We start from the raw sequence: 23,021 nt of genomic DNA, 5'->3' as shown, positions 1-23,021 counted from the left end.
GATATTAGTCATGTTGGTGGCCAAGCTGAAGTAGTGCGCAGTGAAGCGCCGTGAAATCAGACGCATTTTCAATCCAAATTGATACCGTCTGATTTTATGGATTGACCAATCAAATTCGAGCGTTTCACGTAGCCATGGTAGAATACATAATGTATTGTACTGTGAGGCATTTCGAGTTGCGGGTCATCTCAACTGTTTTATGTTTTTTTAACATCTTTAATCCTCGCAAAGACACGAGGACCTGTGGGGTTAGACGCCATTTACAGCACCACATTGACACTGTTTAACATGTTCGCTAATGATTCTTCACTTGGGGCAATGAGCACAATGACATCTGCAAACAGCAACAATGACACACAGGTATTATCAACACGAACTCCACAATTTATAGCATTTATATCTTCCACAAGGTCATCAATGTACTAGTATACTGAAAATAGAGTGGGGTGTAAGGCGTATCCCTGTTTAACACCGTTGTTTATATCAAACATTGGGCTCATATGACCATTTAAGATCACATATACTCTAGGGGGGCACAAAACATTTCACATCTTCATACAGCTATCTGACTGATGAATAGATTTTTTCACTAAATCCAGTTAGACATAACTTAAACCACAGACAGTCATGGTTAACATTTTCAAAAGCCTTTTTCAGGTCAATGAAACATGCGGAAGTGTTTTGTTTTGCTATCTTTCTGTCTTTGACGATTGTATACAGTGAATATATGTTCTCAAGACAGCTCCTATCCTTTCTGAAGCCATTTTGCTCTTCTGATAAAATATTGTTATTTTACAACCACGTAGACAGTCTCTGGTTCAAGATATCACAGTGTTTTTACATGGAATTGATTATTGTGTGATTCTTCTGTATTTTATGGGTTTCTCACATCAGTACTCCCAGGTTTCATTATAGGATTTATAATTCCGTATTTCCACTGTGATAGTGTCATTCCATTTAAAAAAAAAATAATATAAAGTTTATGCAATGATTCAACAGATGTTTTATTTTATTTTTCAGAGCTTCTGATGTAATTTTATCTGATCCAACCGCGTTGTTGTTTTCGCTCTGAAAACAGCAGATCTGACTTCTGAAAAACATATTGGTGAGTTTAATAATGATACATTCTGGATGATATTTAGAGACTGGGTCTCAATCTTCTGGAGTTATGCCTTAACATAATGTAGGTGTGAATCATCATAAGAATCGTCCAATGATTCATTAAACAACTTGCTAGTCATTAGTCCACTGGTTCATAACTTCTCTGATGTCACATGGGAGATTGCCATCAGAATCCACTACCTCCATTGGTATAAATGAATTCATGTCTTTCGTTGCTAAGTCCTATTTTACCAATCTCTTTCCAAAAGTCTTTTCCACTTCCATTGTTCAACAACGATGATAGTAAAGCCTGCTTATTGAGTTGATGTTGACGCTTGTGTTTGTAGTAGTTTATCAAATATCTTGCGGGATGTTTGGAATTCCTGTTTCAATTTGTTCTTTGTGTAGTTAGAGCTTCTGCACTTGATCCATTTCTTCTCACCAATACATACACTGTTCCAGCAGTCCTGTAGAATATTGTTCCAATATGGTTTTGTCTTGCATTTATGTTTGTGTGATGTTGGTTTATATAGGGTTTCTCTTGGTACACAATGTTCCAATTCATATATGGTCACTTCAAGAAATTCATCATATGCTTTGTAGATGTCATTTGCAGATCGCAAGTGTTCATTGATTTTTTTTAATAGTCATGTTGACTGCATCTATGGTCTGCTTTCATAAGAGACATACTTGTGGAAAATTGTGACAACATGAGGGTATGTATCAAAGGGATTGACAATAACAATGGATATTGGAATTAAAGCATTAACAATAGGAGGCAGTCAGCTTTTGAAGAGGCAGAACAGAATATGCATAGCAGATAGTGAGTGGGTGAGTGTTATGTCGCTTTTAGCAATATCACGGCGGGGGACACCAGAAATAGGTTTCGCACATTGTACCCCTGTGGAGAAACGAACCCCATATCAGATAGGATTAATTAGCAATGATGGCTAGAGCGCTCTGTTCCGTTGTTTTTATGAGTTCATTGTAGGGCGTGTCTTCCCATTCTGCCTACAGTTCCATTCTTCCTACACGTTAAAACAACAAGATACGTCCAGGGATCAGGAAGTAAGGCGGTAACCTCCCAAAACGTAGACTGCCATATCTTAGACAGCTTAAAACAACAACATTTCTGGTTCAGTACACAACTAATCCTCAAGCTGATACCTTTCTTATAATGGATCAGTCCAGTAGAATCAGACTAGACGTTATGTTCATTCAGCATATTTATTACAGAGATAAAAAAAAGAAGTAAATTTTAAATAGTAAATTGACCTATTCTACCCTTACTAAAATGAATTTGACCAAAAGTTAATTGTAGGCATTACGGGAAAAATGATAAAGACGTGTTTCTAAGTATAAGGTATCTTTATTCTGTCTGAATGCATTTCATTCTTTAGAATTGACAAAATATCATGGAATATATAGAGAATACTACACGAGGTCCCATACGAATTATACAGCATTAATACTGTAAATTTGACAGAATTGTTTACTTAAGGTTATCTGTCACTAACCCCTCGATATAGTGAGACGACGCCCATTAGTTTTGTAGCTATAAATAAGAAAAAAATATGTTACAAAGCGACGTCGCGCAAGACGACGTCTTTTTTATGCGACGTCGTTCGTTTTTTACGCGCCACGCGATGGCAGCTATATGACACCACAGGTAACCGACCTTACGATGCAAGTCAGCTGTCATCGCCTCATACAGCATCCTACAGTAAACTTCTCCGTAGCACCCAGTTTCTTGATTTGCAGTTGCTTCACTTGGCTAACATCACTGGTGGAAACATTGTTGCGACCAGAACTGGTCGTATCCCAGTTCTGGTCGCTACAAACGTAAACCTTCATCAAACTGGCAGACACGTAAATAGAACAGCGCGTCAGTTAGCCCTGAACGAGGATTGTTAATTTAGGTCACCGACACCGTCGTTTTTCTGATTGTTTTCTGCTTTAGATTAATCGTATTTAACCCTAGAATGTAGTAAATTTGGCATCTTAGAAAAGAAATACAGTTCGCTCTGAGACCATGTATAGTGTAATAATGTACACTTTTGCCATGAACTATTATAACGTTAAAACATCTAACTTAATTGACGTAGTGAAAGTTGTAGAAAGAATGTTAATGAATTCACGTGTTTGTTATGAATGAGAAAGTACTTCTGTCACAACGTTACCTACTTGAGAGGTGATCGGTTATCCAGTCAAATCGTTATGATACGTCTATACAAAATATGGAAACAATATGATTGTCAATTTGATGATGGGATGAGGAACCCTTGGGCTCTGCTCGTGTCGGCGGATTTAAAGGGCTTCTGCCAGTTTTCTTTTGGTGAAGTCCTGGAATTGTTTTTTGATAATATTTCTACATAACCCCACTTGATGTGATTAGGACAGTTGATCATGTGGTCTGAGATGGCTGATTTTCGGTATGTTTTTTGGGGAGGGGTCGAAGTGTTTTTTTTATTCTGAGGTTTATCGGACGGGAAGATCCACCCACATATATATATACTCTGTATTACTTCACTCTTGCTTGACAACGGTATAAGAATCTTTACCGAAACGTCGCATCATAATATAATAAAGAGGATAGTATCCGCATAAAGTATCACACCTTTCTTATTATTCATCAACTTCTGTACCAGTTCCCAACCAGTTCATCTGACAACTGGCAGTGTAGACCACGTACTTGATGTGGTTATAGCCCTGGAAAGCCACATTTAAGAAAAACAGTTGAAAAAGATGTGGCTCAACCGGTAATGGGCACGGCTGAGTGATCGTGTGAATGTGGCTCTCCCGGCAATGCGCTATTAGCAAATCCATGTTACCGTAAATACAGTATGACCAGAAATTATTGAGAATTTTAGGAATATGTTTAATTGGATTTCTAGTATAAACAACCTTGACCAGCTATCAAGTGCTTGGTTTCATTCAAGAGAGACAACTCTGTTAATCCTTTTTTCATTAGTTTGTGAAGAGTTATCCCCCTTTGTTTACTTGCTAGCAGACGACATTTTCAGTGTTCCTCACTATGAATGAGTTAGGTGAGGTGAGGTGAAATTGGGTTTAACTGTCGTGCTTGAGAATATTTCGCTCATATGACGACGTGCATGCGTGTGTATGTGTATGCGCGGCTGCTTGTACTAGCCCAGACTTAAGCTGGTTTTTATAGTGCTAGCCCACTGAGATACCATGCCGCAGTGAAGCATGAATACCCCACTCAGACACATTATACTGCCTCCTAGCCGACCAGTCCTTGTTGTACCCATTAATGCCGAGCGCCAGGCAGGGACCAACAAGTACCATATTTTAACGTCTTTTGGTATGACGCGGTCGGGGGATCGAACCCGCGACCTTCCGCTCTCCGGACGGACGCTCTAACCATTACACCACGGAGGCGGTCCATGAATGATTCAGAGAAGAGGAAGTTAATTTTAGAGTATTATAACACGGACATCAGATCAGCTAAAGTGATTTCAAGTAGAACAGGCATCCCTTTGTCCACTGTTTATCGTGTTTTGAAAAATATTGCAAATGAATATGGCATTGAGCACCAGGGAGGCGCAGGTAGGCCCAAAAAATTGACTGTCGGCGACAGGAGGCGGCTTGGTATTCTTGTTGCTGAAATCAAACGAACGAGTTTAGAAAACTTAAGGCTGGATATGATTGATAGAGGAATTGTGGCTGTCTGTAAGGAGACAATTAGAACTGAGCTGCATGCAATGGGTTGGCAGAATAGTCGAGGAATTCCATCACCGATCATGAAACCTGAACAAAAGGAGCGAAGGTTGAACTGGTGCTTACAGCATAGACATTTTAACTGGGACAATGTGATTTTCTCAGATGAAAGTTCTGTGTGGCTGTTTCCTAATACATGTACACTGAAATTCTGTATCAGCGCCCAAAGTACAGTCCGAAATTTAACGTGTGGGGTGGCATATCTGTGTTAGGGGCAACGCCCGTCTGTGTATTTGAAAGGAATATGAACAGTGAGCGGTACACAGATATTTTCGAGGGACATTTACTTCCATCTACTCACGTGTTCTATGGAAATTTTTGGATTTTCCAGCAGGACAACGACCCAAAACATCGTTCAAAGCATTCACAGGTCTGGTTTCGGACCCAAAATATGACATTATTAGGAGGGCCAAGCTATAGCCCTGACCTAAATCCAATAGAAAATGTTTGGGGACTTATGAAGGAAAGTGCAATAAGAAAAATCTGACAAATATTGCTGAAATGAAAGAAGAGGTGGTCCGATATTGGGACAGCATGGGCCACGACTTTCTAACTTCTTTGATCAATAGTAAGCACCGCCGCATTGAAGCCTGCATTGCTGCCTTTGAATCTGGAGTTATGTTCTGCGAATATTCACATTTAATACGTGAGTAATGAGTGAAAAGAAAATATAAAAAATTACAATCTTTAAATTCTCAATTATTTCTGGTTGTACTGTAATGGGTATCAAATATTGAAATACATGTATTCATTATGTAAACTCTAGAAATCCGGAGAAATCCAGTTGAATTGTTCGAGGAGAAAAGTCCAGATCACGCAAACTAGCTGCCTCACGTGGGTACTCAAACACCTTTTACGAATTATTTATGATTATACAACCAATTATTTCTTTGCAGCATTTTAACTGGGAGGATCAAAGGAATTCAAAGTTTTATCCTTTTCTGATAACTGTTTTGAATAAAAACTATTGTTGCCTCAGTTCTTATGTTTACATTCATGCTAGAAACCATAAAAAATAGCTTGGAAGAATGGCCATTTATTGCAGAAATATACTTATAAACAGCCACATATTCTTTCCATTTCACAGCTCTTTTGAGCAAACTTTATGACAAGATTTTTCCAAAATCAGTATTTTTGCCGCCGTTGCGGTAATAAAATTGAAACGTCACAATACATCTTAGGGAATCGTAACTATGCAGGTAACTTGTAACTGAACGTTGTTCCACTTGTCCTGGTAAATCTTCATGGATTCTTTGCTCTGACAGGTGATTTTGTCTTGAGAAAGTTGATATATACTCTTTAAAAAGATTGGGCAAGTTATTCTACGATTAATGATAGAATTGCTTCCACTTGTCTTACCTAACTTAAATGCGATGACAAGTTTCTTAACTTCACATGATTGGTTGCTTCAAATTCACTTCCCATGGACAATATTGTGTTCATGCTGTTTTCTGAAGAGGTATCACTCGACATCACCGTACTGATGAGATACAGTGAGGTTACAAACGTTTTTGGAGAATTAGCCTAAAATTGTTCAAAGGGAAATTTCTGGCAGCGCCCCTTCGGATGCCTTGTCAGGGAACTTGCCTATCTGAAAGGACTCTTAAACTGGGTCATCTTGGTCGAAGTGGCCCCTGCAGATGACCATCATAGTGAGATCGGAAATTAAATATCTTATCACATTGGTCACATGGATATTTGAATTCGTTAAGTGTCCCGATTGGTGTTCTGCGAGTCCAAATACTGTCTTATAGGTTTTAGCACATTGGTCACACACGAAAATGCTACACTACTTTGATCTGTTTCTTTTTATCTTCATCTTCATGTCTAAACCTAATGTGTCTCTTGAGGTCCGGCTTCCTTTTGGTAGTGTATGCGCAAGTTCCACAACTGAAGTCTTTTTGGGAGAAGCAACACCCACGCTCGTGAGAGATTCGTCCAAAGCATCTATTTGCTTGGTATCTGACATATGAAATTCCTGTTGATTAATGAATAATATTGAAAACAAACGCATTTGCATCACATCATAATGACTTAGTATGTATAAACTAAACACTTGGTCAATATATCACTGATTATATAAACCTATAGTCACAATTTAATAAGGATATACACCAAAGTTAGAATTATCCACACACACACACACACACACACACACACACATGCATACCACGACTGCTTCACGCATGCGCGAAGTGGTTGTGGCAATATATGCACATGCTGGAACTATGCTCGTCGTGCGTACCATGCCATTCACTAGACGTAACCAATGCGCCGACAATACTTGACCTAGACGTAAGTAGGTCGTACGATTGCCATTGCGTGACAATGCGCACCATTTTCGGTCACGCATTGCATGCCAAGTGCGTAACTTATACGTAAACAGGACGCGAACAGTGTGCAAACTAGACTTCACGCTTTCATGCATACGATTTATAATAAGCCCCTTTCACATGCACCAGATTACACACTTATGTATAAATGCACACATGAGCAAATTATACATACGTGTGTAAATGTGTCACGTGAACGCATTTACTCACATATGTAAATATACACCATGAGCAAATTTACACGTGGTCAGGACCAGGTGCAAAAGTATATTTACACGAGTGCAAATGTGCACTGTAGGTCATGTGTACGCATAGTAAAATATACACATATGCAAATTGCTTTGATGAGATAAAAGTAAATATGAAACAGTTGTTAACGATTGTTTGTTTCACCGGATGCTGTCTAGACAGGATGTCACCATTATTACAAATTATTGTTACTCAAGGAGTGTTTTCACACGTTTAGGGTGGCAATGTCAGCTGCAAATGCAGTTCATGTCACTCTTGGTCCTCCCGTACCAGCTACATCCCACACCAATAATGGCCTCCCATCTGCCCCCCAACTGGCTGTGGGGTTATAACTGCAACACTTCCTATTCTGACAGGTTTTTAGTTTGGTTGGTCGCATGGAGTACAATCGTATAAAATGGATATACTCGATCTCGCTGCACAAAAACAGTAACAAGGTTCTTAAGACATACAGCCAACATTCAATTAAACATAAACACTCCAAATTTAATAACCATTTACAAAACATAATTTTATTTCAGTAATAGGCCTCCGGCCCAAAATACATATACATAAATTGATGGATAATTAGAGCACATATAATGTATTTCATTTAGATATCTGTTTCTTGTCAACATAAAATAAAAATAGACATACATCTTTGATGATACTAACATTTTTACTCTGTAATATAGATATAAAATTAATAATTGATGGACATTTACTAAAATATTTTGATATGTACTTATTTCTGATATGAGAATATGCATCACAGATATAAAACACATGCCATTCATCTTCAACAACAAGGTGCCATTTAATTCACAAAACAGGCAATGCCTTTCATTATATGCAACATTGATTTATGTACCAGTTTCAACTGCTAATTTAAAATTACATCACCGAAATCGGGTATATATAATTATACCCCCGCTACGAAGTAACGGGGGTATATAGCTTTCATTCTGTCCGTCCGTCCGTCCCGAAACTTTATCCGGAGCATACTTGGTGCCAAATGTGTTTGATGGTTTTGTCCGGAGCATATCTCTTAAAGTTTACATGCTAGGTTCACCAAACTTCACACACATGTTAATGATTACCTATTGATGTGCCTTTTGCTACTTTAAAGTTTTTTCAGAATTTGTTTTGTTGTTGTTTCCATGGAAACATGACTTGGTGCAAAATGTGTTTGATGGTTACCTGGCCACAGCATATCATCGAAACTATACATGCTAGGTTTACCAAACTTAATACACAAGTTAATCATGACCCACAGATATGCCATGTGCTAAAAAATAACAATCTTCATCTACGTCCACTTCATTGTGTGCCACAAATCCAATTGTATGTCAGGTTTCCACGGACAAAAATAATAATAATGTTTCCATAAATAATTACTGTAATCAGTACATGGCAAAACTATTATCTAACATGTATATAAAGTTTAGTAGAGTCAAGGAGAAAGTCTTGTGAGCTGCTGATCCTTGTCACATTACATATATCAATATCAGTCATTTCCATGTCCCAAAGTGGGAAGCGGGGGTATGTGAGCTGTGCTCACTTCTACACTTGTTTTTAAATATTGAGGGATATCATTATTTACCAAGTAGCTCTCTACATTTAATAAAGATTTGAATTGCTTATAATAAAAGCATTTATGGCTGCTATCCGAAGTTGATTGCCAAGATTGCAATAAATTATCATGTAATCTCTGCTTAAATGATTCACTAAATATTTTGTGATCACCAATTTCCTGGCTTATTCAAACCAATCCAAAACCAAATATAAAAAGAATATTCTTATTTTAGTTGCCCATGAATTTCGTCCTACCCTGTCTAAAGATAATTACATAAAATAAAATTGTTTTGGTAATCTATTGTCAGGCATGTTTAGAAGTCTACACCAGTATTTCACAGCACTGGTTCTATAAATAAACTGTAAAGGCACTCTTCCTAATTCACACAAGGCCATATTACAGGTGGATTTTTCAAGTATCAAAACATATTTACGAAATTTGACATGGACAGATTCAATAGTATTACAGAAGGATGTGCCACATATGTCACACCCATAACATAGGATAGGTGATATCATACAATCAAATATCTTAAATAAATCTGTACAATTAATGCTGCCAAGTTTCCTCTGGGAATTTGTAACAGAGAATATTGCCTTATCAGCTTGTGATGCAAGACAAGATGTAGCTTTACTCCAGGCTAATTTAGGAGTGAACATAATTCCAAGGTACTTGTAAAATGATGCAGTGTCAAAAACATTACCATTATAAAACTCTGGCGTCATGAACTCCCTCAGTCCATCCAATGTTAATATCTCTGAAGACATATTTGTGATCACAGACGGCCTAGATAAGTGAGTACCAGTCCTAATGGTTGAGATAGCTCCAATGAGCCTTCGGCGGTGCAATGATAGGAATTGTGACATCCATCTGTGGCTAATGCACAGTTGGAAAAGACAGTTCAAATCTTCATTTAGGGGAAAAGTTGGTCTGACAAACTTCATGAATGCATTTACAAACAGTGGACTTCCCAAAACCAAACAAATTTCCCACAGTTCTATATTCTGAAGTTGAAGCCATCCGTTATATTACGAATGCAACTTTCATTCATACATCCAGCGGTTAGCGGACAGCTTGGTCACTAGCTTTTAAGTAATCATGCAGCTGTGTGCAGATAACATCGAAATTCCCTTAAAGCTTTGTTCATTCGAAAATTATCGTACCAGTCTTTGTCGTCATTAGATTTATTCATGTCGCTCCATCAGACTTCTTTCTTTCTTCCAGAGAGGTCTATCTTGTGACAGACCTTATGCAATAGCCATACTCCTCTCTACAATAATCTGATACTGTGTTTGTCTTCTTACTCTGTTGAAGTTTAGAGAAAGAATGAGACAATTTAATTTATTTATTATTTACACTTTCAAGTTTACTCACTCTACATAAATTGAATGTGAACGCAAAGTAAATTTACTATTACACACTATATGTATTTACACATGCGCAAATTTACTTACGTGAGTCAATTTTGTGCATGTGAATGGGTGTTATTACACGCATTATCGCGACGAATTGCGCGGCAGTGCGGAGGCAAACTTCGTGCAAGTGTTAAGGTGGCATGAGATTCTGTCAAATTGCAGTAAATACATACATCGACTTTTTAAGCAATTTCTAGTAATCCTTCACGATTTGCGAAGATATACTAGTGCCAATATTTGCATACGTTGAATGTGTCCAAAAATGCCAATAAAGCCAACCTTTAAATAAGCTTTCAGTCAGGATGTTATTCAGTTATTCCACACAGAGAAACAAACGGCTATATTCCAGTACAGTGATGCTGCATACTGGTAGATCTTTAGGCTAACATGGGAGTAGATGTGAGAAAAAGCGAAACTGCAAAACACTGATTGTCCACTAAACGCACATTTCCCGTATTTCTTTGTCCCAGTCCTCCTATAAAATATTTTTTCATTGAAATGTATTTTTCTTCTTACTAAAACAGAGGCCCGCACATACAGTATCACAATTCATGTCACGTCAGTGTTTGTGTCAGTAAGTTTGGTATACACAGCATCGTGGTATAGACCTTTGTTACATATTTCCTTTGTTCCTCCAGCAAGTACCTGATAACAATTCCACGTTAGGCAACCATTTGTGTAAATATGCTATCTCATTGGACTTGACAATATATCTAAGTACTTGCAAAATCATAAAGGAAATACTAGGTAGTCATAAGAAAACTTTGTTTAAAGATCACATATACTCTAGGGGGGTACAAATACATAAATCACTAACTGGCATCGTGATAAATGAAACCCCGTCATTAAAACTACTCACTTCGGTCTTTAATTAACTTAAATCGACCTTTTTGACAACAATGCCCATTTCTCACCCGCGAACGAAATTTCAACCAATCAGAGCGGGGCGTCTCTGTGACGTCATATGAGGAATGGCTATGAGGGCCGATGCAGAATTCATCTACATTTTAGGGGGTAAATTATCTTGTTTACAGGTTTGTATAAACCTGAAATCGTGACAACTGTTGTGGAAAATGAAAGCTATATGTTCTCACAATCTACTGTCATTTAATTTTGTCTCCTGCTTTGCCTAGTTTCCGAGTTACAACTTGTTTTCATAGACGATTCTGTCAAAATCGCTTGGTGTCGTTAGGCCTGATTTGTATAATGACTGATCCAAATTGATCCCATTTCTGTGTTTTTTTTACCTCGATATTTAATCATGTCATGTAAAAATCTGTTTGTATTCTCAAAACAGTGTCGGCCCATAAGTTTTCACATGAAATACAGCAATTAATACTCCCTTGTTGTAACCCGTGTTAGGTGGTATAAACCTACACATGTTATTTGTCATCATTCACTTGATGGCCAGTTAATGAATTTATAACAGGTATAATAAGTGGTAACACACTTAGATTTCCCGACAAAGGTTCCCTTTTGGCATTTCTTGTGTCTGGAGTACATATTCAACATTATAAACATCGATCAAAGGATTAATCGATAACACGCTGATTGATTAATTACTGTTATCTTACACAGCGGATTTGTCAAAAGGTAGTGTTTATGTATGTAGATTTACTAATCTATACTGAATACACTCTGTCGTGTCGGTGTCTCCGTAAAAACAACGTCCTTCTTTCAAAGGATTAGCCGGCAATACACTGGCTAACTAAATTACTGTTTTTAAAGAAAGGCGGACATTATGCAATTAGTTGCCAGGTGTGCTATCTTGGGTGACCAATGAGACTATACACCAATGTGAAATACCTGAAAAGATTTATCACTTTTTCGTATATTAAACTGTTAAAAGACACATCACATGGAACAGCTGCAGATGAATGGCATATCACTCGTTTTTGTGGATATTGATGGATACATTCCTCGAACAAGGTAATAGCCTGATATTGTTCCTATAACTTTAATCTGCTTTAATTTTAATATTTGCATTTTGTTTTTATTCATTTGTCGAAGTATTCAACAGAATCATTGTTTTCGCCGTGAAGTGTAATGAGACAGACAACATACACCAGGGTGTGTGTGCGAATTATGATTAACATTGGCAAACTATAAAATGTCTAGATATTACAGTTCTGTTATAAATTCACTATAAGTATCAGCAGATCGTCTGCTTTTTATTTAGTTTCAAAATGCATACAAGTATGATAATAAACTAATTAGGATTATAAGACCAAATATAAAGACGCATATTGACTAGTATCTACATACTGGTGAGTGGACATTAACCATGTGAATGTAGCAAGAAATTTATCGCGCAGTATTGTGACTTCGACCCCCATCTCGCTTCCGTGGAAGACATCGTTATGTTATAAGTTGTGTCATGCAAAATCCTTTTGGTTATGATTCCAATACATATTTAACTACGAGTAGAAAGTAGTTTTGATTTTCTAACTTGATGAAAACAAACCATAATCTCATTAATTCTAACAGACTTTAGCCCGTCACTTTACGATTTTCAAAAATGGCGGCGCCCTGTCGCGAACATCCGCCAGTCTGAGGATAAATGCTATTTAGGTTTGTTTTCACCGAGTTACAAACTCAAAACTACTTTCTACTGGTAGTAAAATATGTATTTGATTGATGGCCAATATGATTTTGCATGACATAGCTTATAACATAACAATTTCTCTCGTGGAAGCGAGGTGGGTGTCAATATAATACTACTTACAATATTATTGTTACTTCGACCACAACCTCAATTCCGAGGAAGAAATCGTTATGTTACAAGTTGTGTCATGGAAAATCTTTATGGTCATCAATTATATACATATTTTACTACAACTAGTAAGTAGTTTTGATTCTTTAACTTCCGTGAAGCGATCTGAACACAAGTAAGATATCGTTTCCACAACGCTCGCTTCGTACTCACAAACATAACCCATTTAGCACGAACTGCGGGGTCCTGTGGAAATCTGTGCATGGTGACACTATCGCCCGACCCCTAGGAGCAATTGACGACAAAGCAACGATTCGGCATGTCGTCGTTGATGTCGAGAAATCATCAAAATGATGAGCGTGCTACACACTTTCTATACAACTAACTGAAAATCGTTCCTCATATGACGTCACTGCAGTGCTCTGGCGACAGAGTTACGTAACCTGTCTGTGGTTTCGTTGGCGGGCGAGAGTGAAGCAGGCGACTTTTTGGCAACTTTTAATTGCTCGGTATTAATTAACCACAAGTTTTTAAAGGATGAATTTGGTGTTCTGCATAAGTCTAACCACAAATCTTTCAGATGTAATAGTTAAAAGAGTACAAAGTTTATTTGTTCTTTAAAAAAAAAAATGCATTATTTGTGTGTCCCCGATATTGCCGTCAGATACGTTTAACACTTTAGTCATCGACCAGTAATACTTATTCAAAACCATACGACGTGTTGTACGAGTGTTTTCGTTTCCACATATCCCAATCTGTAAATCAGTTATGTGCTTTTTCTTTCTAAAGTTAACTTGAAAAGATATTAGTAGTCGTACCTGAAATAGAAGGTTTGTTACTTTCATTTTTCATCAGATACGTGAAATCGTCATCTGCAATTGAAGGGATTCTGTACAGCGCAGTAGTTGTAAACCAATTGTTTTTAAGCACCGATGACAGCAGTATCACAAACCTGTGTGAAACTAAGTGAGATAAACTTCACTCCAACTGTAGGCCGAAGTTTGCTTTTATAGCATCCGATACGTTTTCGTCAGATACGTGTAATAGCATGTGGACATTCAGAGTTTGTGTTCCAGTGCATTCTTATTTCGGATTAATATATTTATAGCGCTGATGCAAGAGCACGCTACTTCCACCCATTGTTTTTGGCGGGAGAGATCTCAATTTGACAACGATTGCTGAGAATTTAGCTGACACTGATAAGTGAAGTTTCGAAATCATATATAGTCTTCAATAATGGTAGTTAATTTATAGCTTTGTATGAATTGTATTCAATAAATGTTCATCTTTGGACCCACATATATCAGAAATACAAAACCTTCAACAAACTCGCTGCATTCGTTGAGTTATGTATGTAATGTATCTTAGTTGGTGTTAACGTATTTGATATGATTAAACGATCGGTTTAAAGAATTGTTGTGCATTCAATCACACAAGCAATAGGTATGATGCATGTTTTAGTAATACCTACAGAATTAATGTATGGTCTGGTTTCTAGCTGTAACATATAGACTGATAATGTATTTAACGTATCTGATAAAATTGATTAACGTATTTGACGAAATTGCTATAATCTGACATGGATTAAACAAATCTCAACAGACAATCATTCAATGACGCACAGTATCGTTTGCCAACTTCCATTTACCCGTAAAACCCCCTCACTATTATGGATTTAACATTGTAATTTAGATAACTGTTACTAATGTACAATTTCCAACACATTTTAAAAAATGGGCAAGACGCGTGCACAGTATCAACGGGAGTATAGAGAACGTAAACAAATGAATGATAAGGAATATCTAGAGAAAGAACGAGTGCGGGCCAAGTCATACAGAACTCCAATAACTCAACTGGCTAAAAAGAAACAGAAACAGGTTAGAGAGAATAACAGATTATACAGTCAGAGGTATAGGGACAGACAAAACCAGAAAAAGAAGGAAAAAGAAAACGAGACACTTGAAATTGTTTAAGCAGACCATGGCCAGTTAAACGTTGTTTCAAGCAGTACTGACGATATTGATGTGATATCTAGTCTACAAAATAATGATAGTCAGACTAGAAATTCAAATGCTTTGAGAAAAAGTAAAACAATAGTTACTAAAATAACAGAAAAACTGACGAATTTAAGAAAACATGAAGAAAGGTGGAAGAAAAGATATCAACGTTTAAAGGCAATGCAGAAATTGAAATCAACAAGACTCGAGCCTGGAATCTTTGCTCCTACAGAAAATGCACAATCGCAACAAGAGTCAACCCCTTCAACAAGAACCAGAAGGGAGTTATACCAATGTGGCGTAAGTCCCAGTGGGATTCCTAAACATGTTGTTAAGAAACTAACAATGGCAAATGTCTTACTGGATGAGATTCAACAATCTCGCATGTCAAACCCTAAACAGAAGACTATGAATGTTTTGTCCTCGGTCATTGGAGGAAAGGTAGCTAAGAAATACAGATGTCAGTCTATCATTCACAAAACAACTGGTATTTCAAGACGCTGTTTGGGAAACGTTGAGTCGAAGGTGATTCAACTTAAAGCGAGGGCCAGGGCCTAGATTTTCGAAGCTCTCTTAGCGCTAAGATAGTCGTAAGTGCCATACAATAACATTAACTTACGACTATCTTAGCGCTAAGAGAGCTTCGAAAATCTAGGCCCTGGCTTACAGTTGCCAGAGAATGACTTAAGCGACAAGTGATTTCATTCATGGAAAGGGATGAGATAAGTGTATGCATGCCAAGTAAAAATGATCAAAAGAAACACGAAGGTGAGAAAAGACAAACTCGAATTCTCAATGACTATCTCTCCAACCTGTTTGTGAGAGAGAGAGTCTTTATTTCCTCCAGACGATCATCCGAAGATCAAACATATTCTATACATATATATATATATACAAGGAAGGGGGCAAAGTTACAAAATTGATATAGATGTATATACAATTATATTAATCAAGATGATTACCTAAAGCTACAATTTACATAAGAACATACATTTACATGTGTATACAATTAATTTATACAAGAAACTTCCGAAGGTGGACATACATCATTATACATCTGCAGAGATCAATCAGTATAACATTGTAGATGTCGTCTTATTCGGTAAATGTATAAAGAAAATCGTAAAATGATTGTTTCCCATGTCCTTGATCAACATTATCATTAACAACAGTTTCACCTCCAAATGGAAAAGAGAGCATATCGAGTTCATCCTGTGATTCAAAGGCAACATAGGTTTCCACATCAAGAATGTCAATCATAAACACAATAAAATTCGTTTCTCTCAGTGTAAAGTTGTTCACAGTGTAGGAGTATATGAAAATCATAATCATAAGTATATTTGTTACTTAGGTTACATTCTTTAGATATTTTGCCACGTGATGAGATTTTAATAATATTTGGAGGGCAGATTTATTATTAGGATGCAAGTATGCCAATTGCCAGAGGATATGATAGTTTAACTTGCAATGGACCTGTGCATTAAGCGTCATGTTTGTATTAATTGAGCTTTGCATAACCCATCTGTGTTCTTCATAGCTATGTACAGATGTATTTACAATTTTTCGCCATTTGTACTTTGGAGGGAATGCACCTTCTTTAATATATTTTTCTATGTGTACATGTAAATTATATTTGTAGAGTACTGATAGTAGATCGTCACAGATTGAAGGGATTTTGTAGATGTGGTTATTGCTGCACAAAATATGTTTTTGGCAAAATTATTACAAGAGATTTTGCACAGACGTCCAAGAAAGATGAGTTTACATTTATCGATGTAACCAATAAGTGTCCACAATCCCAGATTTGCAATAGTAGAGTCTGTTGATGATCTTTTATCAAGTCCCTGCACAATACGAGCAAAATATCGTTGTGTAAGTTCAAGTGCATCGGCTTGTTGACCTCTAATGTTAGGTAATATTTCACAGCCATACAGACTTGTTGTAAGTATCATTCTCAGCCAGATTTTGACACATGTGAATGGGTGTAGTTGAGAGTGAGGAAGTCCCGCAGATGTGAGGGAATTTATGTTTTGTCTTGCTTTCTGGCAATACCTATCGATTCTTGTTTTTGTTGACAGATTATCAGTTGACACCTCCATATTCAGCTGATTCAGATTGGGGGATAAGCGTATCACCAAGGCGGTATTGGAAGTTAGAGTAAGTGCATTTTCTTTTGCTGACGACAACTATAGTACTTTTAGCTGGGTTGTAGGTCAAACGCCATTTAGAGGCATATGACGACACGATGTCTAATGATGATTATAAACCTTTAGGTGATGCACTAATAAGCGTGGTATCGTCAGCAAGCAAGACTGCGGGAACATGCATACCGTATACACAAATACCACAACTGGCTTCTCTGAGAGAAGTGATAAGGTCATTTATAAAAGTAAGGAAGAACCAAGATGAAATAACTCTTCCTTGGCAAACACCTTGCTTGACACAATATGTGTCTGATCTCTCACCCTGGTAACAAACAAAGGATTCGCTATGAGTATAACAGTGATGTAAAAGATTCCAGGTATTACCGCTTATACCAATTTCGTGTAATTTATAAAACAATCCATCGTGCCAGATCCTGTCAAAGGCTTTTTCGTTGTCAAGAAAGGCAATGAAAACAGCAGAATCTCTATGCATATAAATTTTAATACTTTCAATGAGCGTGAATACAGACATAATGGCTCCATGTTGGCATCGAAAGCCAAATTGTAACATATCCGGAAAATCTGGCCTTGATTTTGATAATTTATGTTCGATTCTTTTAAGAAGGTGCCTTTCAGAAAGCATACCGAGACAAGATGTTAATGTGATACCTCTGTAATTTCGTGGGTCACTTTTGTCTTTTTTGCCTTGATATATTGGTATAACCATACCGAGTCTATATTCCTTTGGGGCATATTGAGAGGTAGTGATAGCATTAAATAGTTTTCATAGGTGGGTGGTGATAAAGTCACCTGCAAAGATAATGTGTTCATTTGTAATTATTCTACAAATATCAAGGGGTGTTGATCCACTCTCTTCCCCATAGGTAAGAACGGGGACATAAGTAACAGTTGCTCTCTGTTTTCGAATATTTTTATAAAAAGAGTTACATTTTAGCTGAAACTTCGATTTCTTTCAGCATTTCGTTTCTATTATGCCTTTTGGATTGTCGGAAAAGTCGCCGAAAGTTACTTTTTTCTTCTTCATAGGCTGAGCGTGATTGAGATGTTGGAATCACGAGGTTTATCATTGTTTACCCATTTGCATCGAGCAACGCGCATGCGGTAGTGAGCATCATTTAACCGGTCTGATTTCCGAAATATAACTGCTATGCGGTATTGTGTTGACACCTGCATGTAATAAGGCAGTGGTAATCATATCATTATACGTATCAATTGTGTTTTCCTGATGTTCGTCTACAACGGAAGGATAATGATATTGTATGTAATATTCAATTGAATATTAATAGGAGCCTATATCTTTTTCATTGGCTCTTCCCCATTTGGGAATACCGTAGTAATCTCCACGGTTGTACTGTTTAACTACGGGCAAGTCGATGGATATTAGGCAGGGTAGGTGGTCTGAAACACTGTAAGGGCATGCATCAATGGTTTGAACATCACTAATATAATCAGGCTTATACATGAGGAGACAAGTATATAGTCAATCATGCTTTGATGTAAGTTGTCCTTTGATCTATAGGTATATGTTGGTATGTTAAAACTGGTTGTGCTTAAAGCGTTTACGAGATTTCTTTCCGATAGCGCACTTTTTATAATCGCATCTCTTTGCGATAGAAGAGATTTACATACATCAGAGTTAAGGTCACCAAGTATAATTGCTGTACTTATCTCAGATAAATAATCATACACATCAAGTATTTCATTGAGAGCATTGCAGTAGGCTGCATGTAATACATTGGTTGAAGGTAAACGGCAACCAATTACATAAACATCACAGTAGCCTTGTCTGATAAGTTCAACCGCTATTGCGTAATCCGAGTGGACTGTTAGAGATTTCGCCCTCCACGGAGAGTGGGTATTTACTAATATAGCAAGTCCGTGAGATCCACGAGAACACGTTGAGTTAGCTTTCATACAGTTATATGTTATCAGATTGACGTTACTAAGAGAGTGAAGATGATGTAACTTGTCTAAGGGTAGCCAGTGTTCTTGTAAGGCCACTACATCTACATTCTGAGATAATATCTGATTGATGTATTCACTACACCCGGTTATCGTATACTATGTGGCCGACACTCTTCAACACAAAAACTATGTCTTTGTCTCTGATGTCAATCAACACAATTCCACATCCGTACTGACAATTCTGAAGCATTTGATCCCTGAATTCAAAAATAATTTTACTGATTTCTTTGAGAGGCATTTTAGAAGTTGTGAAGATGAATAAAATCTGATTTGTATGGATAGTCAACTTCTTTATTGCAATGAGTGCGACGTTTGGTGTAGGTACTAACACCGTTATCAAGAGAGAAGAGAAAGAGAAAATATTTTTATTTTTGTGTCACATGTTATATATGAAACATACATAAACTTAAAAACATTCAATAAAATATAACATCCGGCCATATGGCCTATGAGACACAAGGCACTATATTATATCTAAAACAGATAGTAGTAAATAAAATATCACAGCTTTGTAAGCAACAATGGAGTGTGGTATATATATTTAATTACATAACTACAAACTGCGTTTACAAATGGTTACCGAGAAGAAAGTGTTATAATTTGTGTTTAACATGTTGTACCATAAGACCCTTAATATAACATCTAGCCTGTGAGACACAAGCCACTACATTCTACCTAAAACAGAATAGAATATCACAATTCTATAAGTAACAGTGGAGTGTGGCATATTTAATTACATGACTACAAAGTGCGTTTACGTCTATTAAACATTTTAGTAACTAATGCAGCTAAGGGTTTTATTAATTTAACATTACCTAGCATATATATGGCCTGGTCGGAAGGTGGCAAGAGAGAAAAAAAAGGGTTAATATTTAGTACATTTTCCCACAAATCGTATCGTAAATCTGAATATAGTGGACAGCTGACCAAAAAGTGAACTTCGTCCTCAATCTTATTGCCATCACAATATTTACAAATTCTATCGTCTAAAGGTGTTTTGGGGCGTGTAAACCTACTGACCTCAATTTCAAGAGGTAAGGTGCCACATCGTAACTTGCTAAGTGTACTGCGATTAGATCTAGGCAGAAGTTCAGTGACATATGGTTCAGCTGTTAATAGTTTCTTAAACTTTCTGTAAGTACGGAGTTTATTCCCGTTAGGTTTCCCTCGGTCGTTCCAAAGTTCTTTATTTCAGTCCTGACAATCTAATGATCGTATCCACAGTGAGGCATAATAAAAGTCCATTTTAGACATATTATATAGGTCAACCAATCAAGTGCTTGATAACGGTGTTAGTACCTACACCAAACGTCGCACTCATTGCAATAGAGAAGTTGACTATCCATACAAATCAGTTTTCCTTCAATTTTACTGATGCCAAATGTCTGCACTACTGGACAGATAGTCCGTCGTCTCAGTATCGTAACCGATTCATCTTTGATGTCATTCTGCATCACAAGAGCTATTCGATATGGTGCACGATGGAATTACTTTGAGACTGACCATGGCAAAGGACCTTGCGATGGACTACGTGGGTCAGCAAAACGACAAGCAGCAGACGCCGTCAATCAAGGCAAAGTTACCATCCAGGATCCACATGACTTCTATCAATTGGCGAAAGATAATACAAAGTCAATCAACTACCGATTCTACACTTTGGATGATATTGAAAGAACAGCAGCAGAGATGGCAACGTCTTCCGCAAAGGCCATTCCTGGAACTATGAAGCTACACGCAGTCGTACTAGTGAGAGAGAGTTTTTTTTTATTCAGTAAAGGGGCCACAGGCGAATTAGGTGTCCTCCCATTACGCAGACAGCCAGTTCGCAGACACCTTAAAACAACAATATTTACGGCCCAGTGAACAGATTATCTACTACCTGTTACCTATACATTATAATGAAATAGTCCAAATAATAACACAGGAACAAACTGAAGCTATGTTATTTATTTCGAAAGATGGACAAAACGACAGCAATTTGAACTTTTACTGCTGCAAAATAAAAACAGTTTATTTTCATAAACATTTCGGTTTACCCTTCTAGTCTAACGGGAGTCGGCATCATCAGATTGAAAACATTAGCTTAGCTATTAGAAATTGCGACACTTATGCATCATATAAATAGAATAGAATAGAATAGAATAATACTTTAATGCCTTTTCAGGAATTTGTGTTACATCAGCAGAGCTACTGACACATTAGAGAGATACCAAACATATTTACATAAATTCTTTGATTTAGGTATCTTCACATTTGTTTAAGAGAGATATGGTACTTGGAATAAAGGATGTACGGGCTCTCTTAGTTTTCACAGTTGGAACTTTGTAGCGGCGGCCTGAAGGGAGAAGGTTGTATTCCGAATTTAAGTAGTGAGTACGGTCAGATATGATTTTGACAGCTTGGTTTACGATTTGCCGCTCATATATTGATGATAAACATTCAAATCTGACTCCAGCGATTTTACTTGCAGTGTTAACAATTTTGTCTATTTTAGATTTGAGATGAACTGAGAGAGACCCGTACCAACAATGGAAGGAAAATGTTAAAATACTCTGAATAAATGCTAGATAAAAAGATGACATCACAGATGGGTTAACATTAAAAGATCTCAGTTTACGCATGAATAAATAAAGACAAATGTGAACCTAAATATTATTCATATGGAATAAAGAAGTCATATGCTTTGCACACAATATTAAGATATATGACAAGTGCACTTAATTACGATTTATTTAGAATAAATATTAAAAAAATATGACGCATCATGTCAATGTGGCCATGGATGTGAGAATGTTTTTCATTACTTCTTTGAACGAACTCTTTTCACACTTACTGTGTTTTTAACGATATATGCAGCGCCGTTGAGCTTCTGTTATGGAAACTAGGCTCTATACAAGCCAATTATTATTATTGTGTCCATTGTATTACTACTCAAAAACATAACTGTTACAATCTTAAACAGTATTGTTAAAATTAGAACACTGATTTGTATTAATCGTATCTTACATGGCAATGCAGGTGTCTCATTCACTGCAAATCAGAATGTTTTCGAATATGTACATATCTATATCTCTCTAACAAAACGTTTTCTCAGTTAACTTCTGTTGTACATATGCTATTATTGGGAGGGGTCTTTTCTATCAATAAACACAATCAAACCTCTCAGTGACAAACCTGTCTTTATATTCGATAGTAATTGGTAGTAAAATCAATTTTGAGAATAGAAATCATTATCATTTAATCACAACAAAGTTCTATTTATCCACAATCCAACTTCTCAGTAACGAACCTGTTTCAGGCTCACCCTGCTCTACTCACTAGACAGTGGACTGTTCCATTATACCCGTAGGTGTTACCCTAATTCACCTTCTAGTTCAGTGTCTGCAAATTGGGTGTCTGTCAAATGGGTGTCTGTCAAATGGGAGATAACCGCGAATTATACATCAGGTGTACAGAATATACAATCATTAGAGCACCGTACAACATCATGGGAGCTGCATAATTATACATTTGTGGGTACGAAGACTCATGGTAAAAAATAGATATTTTGCAAGACAATTTATAATATACGTATTCTTTGATGTAAACAACTAAGCTAATTTCACTTCAGATGGATATATCTGATAATATTTAGGGAGGATATCATTTCTTAATTTCCCATAAAAAGGGCATTCCAGGCAAAAGTGATATTCATTTTCTATGTTAGGTATGATACAAAGCGGGCACAGACGATCCTCCCTTTTAAGACCTAAATGTCTACCGTACTCTATCATCAAATTGTGGTTTG

At 37.0% G+C, this 23,021-nt stretch overlaps 1 long non-coding RNA gene across 2 annotated transcripts; it reads right to left on the bottom strand.

The window, feature by feature from the left end:
• Nucleotides 1-3,620: 3,620 nt before the first annotated feature.
• LOC124267065 lies at nt 3,621-22,276 on the bottom strand. Of its 2 annotated transcripts, none has more exons than XR_006895936.1 (3): nt 22,174-22,276; nt 10,821-10,830; nt 3,621-3,632 (listed from the first exon to the last, which is right to left on the bottom strand). It is a non-coding gene; the product is annotated as an uncharacterized LOC124267065 (long non-coding RNA). The 2 variants fall into 2 exon arrangements; XR_006895937.1 differs by lacking the exon at nt 3,621-3,632 and adding an exon at nt 5,125-5,135.
• Between the last annotated feature and the right edge of the window lie 745 nt (nt 22,277-23,021).

This window comes from Haliotis rubra, unplaced genomic scaffold (genome assembly GCF_003918875.1).
Source record: "Haliotis rubra isolate DU_JTF1 unplaced genomic scaffold, ASM391887v1 Scf13, whole genome shotgun sequence".
In the NCBI taxonomy this organism is placed as follows: Eukaryota; Metazoa; Mollusca; class Gastropoda; order Lepetellida; family Haliotidae; genus Haliotis; species Haliotis rubra.
This window is presented reverse-complemented; position numbering and strand designations above follow the sequence as displayed.